This window comes from Abrus precatorius, unplaced genomic scaffold (assembly GCF_003935025.1).
Source record: "Abrus precatorius isolate BTA unplaced genomic scaffold, Abrus_2018 Scaffold10, whole genome shotgun sequence".
Classification (NCBI taxonomy): Eukaryota; Viridiplantae; Streptophyta; class Magnoliopsida; order Fabales; family Fabaceae; genus Abrus; species Abrus precatorius.
Window position 1 is genome coordinate 12,561,547 of NW_020874292.1, and position 6,070 is coordinate 12,567,616.

Consider the following 6,070-nt stretch of genomic DNA (forward strand, 5'->3'; position numbering starts at 1 on the left):
CTTTGAAGATTAGCAATGATTTTCTAGCACAAGTTCAAGCTAAGCAACCAGAAGATCCATATTTGCAAGAGATGATATGACAAAGGGATGAAGGCAAAGATGTGAAATTTCAATGTGATTCAAATGGATTAATAAGATTCAAGGATAGAGTATGTATTCCTCAGAATAAAGAGCTGAAACGAATGATTTTGGAGGAGGCCCACAAGAGTAAGTTGAGTTTCCACTCGAGAGCAACGGAGATATATCAAGATTTACGAAAGAGCTTTTGGTAGTATGGGATGAAGAAAGAGGAGATAGAGTACGTAGCAAAATGTCAAATTTGTCAAAAGTCAAAGATGGAGCATTAACGTACCAGGAGAATTGCGACCATTGGAAATTCCTGAGTGGAAATAGGATAGCATTTCCATGGATTTTGTGTCCAGTTTACCAAAGACTAAACAGAATCACGATACAATATGGGTGATAGTGGACAAACTGATCAAGACTGCTCATTTTCTTTCGATTAATATAAAGTACAAGATGGAGAGGCTAGTAGAGTTATATATCAAGGAGATAGTTAGACTACATGGAGTACCTACAAACATCGTGTCTGACCGAGATCCAAGATTTACTTCCAAGTTTTGGGAAAGTGTGCAAAGATTGTTGGGGACTAAGTTGAAACTTAGTTCAGCATATCATCCTCAGACTGATGAACAAACAAAGTGAACCATCCAAACTCTTGAAGACTTAATGTGAGTTTGTGTGATAGAACAATAAGGAGCTTGGGATGAATGTCTACTTTTGGTAAAGTTCATATACAACAGCAGTTAACACACTAGCATTAGAATGACACCATACGAGACATTCTATGGAAGAAAGTGTAGAACACCCTTGTATTGGTACGAGTCTAGAGAAACGATTCTGCATGCAGCCAACTTAGTGCAAAGACAGAATGATGAAATCAAGCTTATTAGAGAAAAGATTAAAGTTTCTCAAGATAGATAGAATAGTTACTATAATAATATGAGGAAACCTTTAGAGTTTCAAGTGGAAAATCATGTATTTTTTAAAGTTTCACCCACCACTAGAGTCGATAGAGCTCACTCCCAGTTTCCTCGACCCAAAAGGCTACATCATTAAACTCCTCTTAAATTATGATTAAAGCTAACGTGTACTCCTCTTTACATACATTCTTCTGTCTCAAACCTTATAGTGACATTGAAAGTTGTCAAAGACTATTGAAACATGTCATTGCCCATCTGATAGCATATAAGTCTAGGCCTTTAACTAGTCAATAATGTACTTATAAGTGATACATAATATTATTCTTAAATGCATATTTTTTGCAAATGACAATCTTGGTCAGGACATGAAAAGTAACTCTAAACTTGAACTTTGGAGACAAACTTTAAAATTTTAGGAATTTCACTTGAGTAGAAGTAAAACAAAGTATATGCATTGCAATTATAGTAAGATATAAGAAGATGATTATGTGCTGGAAATCAAGATTGAAGATGATGTAATACTATATATTTCTAAATTTAATTATTTGGTATCAATTTTATAAATGATGAAAAAAATTAGTGAAAATGTTACCCGTAAAATATAAGGTGAGTAGTTAAAGTGAAGAAAAAAAAAAGAGGTATCTGTGATTATAAAATACCTAACAAGTAGAAAGAAATTTTTTGTCACAGAACTATAGATTAGCTATCTTATACGATAGTGAATGTTAAACTTTAAAAGAAAAATGTAAGAAAAAGTAGAAATTGCATAAATGAGAATGTTAAGAAGAATTATTGTCACACAATAAAAGACAAGGTAACAAAATAATTATATAAAAAAAATATTAGAGTAGCATCTATTGTGGAAAATAAGATATAAAATTTACTAAAGTGCTTTGAACTTATGGTAAAAAGGGTATTAAAGGTGTAACGTCTTTATTTTATTGATACAATTTATAAAATAGTTCTATATTGAAAAGAGAAAATAAATTATTTATTGATATTCATAGAGCAAAATTAAGTAAAATTTTGAACCTTCATCTTTGTTACTCAGGCTTACAAAATATTCAAGTAGTGAAGCAATAGGAAATAAATAAATTTATACTAAAAATGAAATAAAATACATATATACTAGCTTCATTAATATATAAAGGTTTAATAATTAAAAATCATAATTCTAAAATACATTAAGACTCATATACACCATTTACAAAAATCAAAATAACTCAGTCCTAATAAGCAGTTATCTTCACACCAAAATATTGAAGACGATCCTAGTCGTCATCACCATATCAACCCTCTATTTTTGCCAATTTTTCTAGAGTTAATTCCTCATCCTCTCTAAAGTCACTAGTATCGACCATAACTTTGGTACCCATTGTAACATCCTTAATTTATAATTTAATCTCTAACGTAAATTATGGCGAAGGAAGACAAATAAAGTAAATACTTTTATTTTTATGACTTAAAAAAATTGAAAAAATGTCAAATTTTCATTCTATTATTCAATTTTATGAAACTTGAAGGTAATCAAAATTTTCAAAGGAAACATTTATAGAATTTAAATTTATAAATAGAGTAAAAACTAAAATTTTGATTTTAGAAATTTTATATAATCCATGAAACACACATATAAATTTGAAACACAACAACATTGTCTTCTAGCATAGTAAATTTCTATAAAAATAAAAATAATATTTTGTTAAAATAACTAACTATCAATATTACAAATACACTTCAAATTAATATTTACAACCAAACTTATCAAAGTATTATAAATTAAAAAATCGACATACATAATAATTACATAACCTTGTCAATTTAAATAGAAGTTTAATAAATATTATAATTCTTCAGAATATTCTAAACTCTATAGAGCAGTCTTTCCTTGTAGTCTCATTGATAATATGACTTTAGATTGGGTCAATCTTCTTTAATTTTCTTTGAAATCCATTTCCTGAAAATAGTTAGTAAGGGTGAGTATTTCAGCCCCACTAAATCCTTTATTTGACAGAATAATTATGTAATATTGAAAATGTTATCTGACACATTTTAATACATATTAGTTAATAAGAACACACATATCATACCAATAATTATCACAACAGAGCACACACACTAAATCAATCACATTTGTAATATTCATAACATATATTTCTACATTAATCTGTATGTCATAATATATTTATTATATCACATTAATCAGTATGTCACAATACATGTGTCCTAATTGCACCTATCGATGTATTATAACACATATATAATAACAACACCAATTGATATGTTACAACACATATATTATAATCACTGATGAATGAAATATTTTCTCATTTACAAAAAGATTTGTCGTCAACTTTCATCAAAATATGTGTAACATTCTATATTTTGATTTAAATAAAATGAGGTTTGTTAAAGTATAATTGGAATAGATTTGGATAGAATTTATTAAAAAAAAAAAAAAAAGTGAACAGTAAAACCGCCTATGAACAGTGTCGATGAACAGTAAACCGCGTATGAACAGTGAAACCGCCTTTGTACAGTGACGATGACGTCATGGCTGACGTCACATCCGCGTACAATACGCGTACAATCCGTGTACAGTACGTGTGAACAGTTACCGCGAACAGTGTTTCCGGCGTAAGGCGGTGAACAGTGTTTCCGGCGATGAACAGTAAATTCTGTCGGTGAACAGTAACTTCGAAAATTTTCTATAAAAAGGGGGTTGCAGACGAAATTTTCATTTCTTCACTCCTATCCAAGGTTCTCAAAGGTTCTAAAGTCATATCTCGCCATTTTCTCCCATACTAAACCTCCTAAACTTAGATTTTTCTTCAGATATGTGATTCTACGTTCGATCTAAAGGATTACAAGTAAGTTTTTCTAAGTTTGAAGTTAGATTTACCGTTCGTTTCTCTTCTTCTTCTTCTTCTTATAGATGTTCATGATGTTCTTAGGAAAACCTCCGTTCTAGAGTTAAACCTTCGGTTAAATCCTTGTAAAAGCTCTGTTTTGAGGTAAGGGGGGGCTCTACTTTATCATTTCGTTATGTTTATTACTTGTATTCTCATAAATCTTGTCATGTATGTAATTATATGTGAAATAATCCCTGTTTTATGAGAAATAATCGGTGAAAAGTGAGAATAATTAGTTGTTTATGTGATTTTATGATGAGTACATGGTGAAATTGGGATATTATGTTCAAATAGGGCATGATAAGGTATATTGAGGATGGTTGATATGATTTTATGATTTTGTGATATAAAATATACGAAGAGATGGATGTTTCATGTTTGAATATATTGTGTTTTATGTAAAAATGATGTGTATTGTGAATGTGCCATGGTTTGATGTATATGATGAAAAGTATGTGGAAATATAATGAAAAATATGTGTAAACATGATAAATGGCATATGTGAACATGTGAATATGCTCAAAAGAGTATGAGATGGAAAAAGATATGATGTAAATAGTTACAGAGATACACTGAGGAAGTGGAAGATGGAGACGATATGGGATATCTTGGGGAAATGCAGGGTGGTGAGTGACATTCGGGATTGTGCACGGAATATTGTGTTCGAATGCACCACATGGCCACACACTCATTTCTCGACTTGACTCCTGACCATTACCTTTACTAAGGGGCCGTCTATTGCATGCGTTGTATCAGTATTGCATTGGGCCATCCGGCGACTATTTACATGAATGTGTAAGACCTCGAGATAGAGGCATCGGATAACTGTGGCTACAGGGCGCGGTAAGCGCGGATGAAAGTAAAAGAAATTGTGAATCTATGGAATATAATCTGTGTTGAGATGAGAATATGCTATATATGACACTGTGATATGTAATGCCATGATGTTTTCGTTAATCGTGATAAGATGTGTTTTGTGAAGAATGTATATGTTATGTATGAGTGGTAGGGTAGAGACTCACCCTTACACAACATTTTTCAGGAAACCAGGACAAATAGTACCAGGCTCACAGTGCATGGATGGATGAGAACTGCTATAGGACTTAGTTATTTTGAGTTATGTAATGAATATTTTCAGTTCTATAGCGTTCTTTTGAAAATGTTGTAAAACTACTATTCCTCTTTATTGCTGATGAAAACTTTAGAATCTTTGTTTTCCTAAAGTACTTATGAATTAATGAAATTTTACTCTATGAACCTTATATCATTTCAATGTCTTTTCCTTATTAGAAAGTTTTGAAGGAAAATTTACTTTACCATATTAATTTTTATGAAAATTTATCATGTATTGAGGAAAGAAATATAAGGTGTTACAGTATGCAGAAAAATTTATGTAGTCTAGGATGCAAGCCTAGGTCGTCTCCCATGAATCATTGGACGAGTGACCAAATATTAAACATGTAGTGTGCAATGTATTTAGAAAGCAAGTAAAAGGGTTTGTGATTTCAAGTTCAATCAACTTAAGCAGAAAATTAAAGTGCAAAGTTCAATCGATAAAATGTAGTAACCCCTAGTTCATTCATATAAACTCTATCCCTATTCCTCTCAAGATTTAATACTCTTCCTCTCCTCCCAGAATTAGGTTGATTTAACAAGCGAAAATCAACCTTATGTTTTCATATGAATTAAGCAATCCAATGAACTCCAATCTCTCATTCCTTGATTACGTAATCTTGGAATTAAACAAGAATTAAACAATTCAAATTTAGAATTTCCTTAAAATGAATTAGGGTTCATTACACAATGCTCCCCTTATTCAACCATTAATTCTATTCAAGAGTTTGGGAGGAAAAAATTCATGGAAGAAAAAGATTTGCATTAATATTAAAAAAATCAAGAATTCAAGAATTCATATGAACTCATTAGAGATTATAAGAAAATTACCCCTCCATAAGGATGAGTCTCACAATTACAAAATGAAAGTGAAGAGAAATCAATAACATCAACACAAAAATCAAAGAAAAGTAAGGAGAAAATGGAAATCAAACCCTAAGTTGGACCCTTGCTGTCAACCAAGGCCGACCTAGGCTCTCCAAGAGTATCCTAAAAACCCTAGAAAATCTCAAAGAAAAGGTTCTGCAAAAGTTCTCCTCCCCTTTTTACCCTAAATGGTAAAAA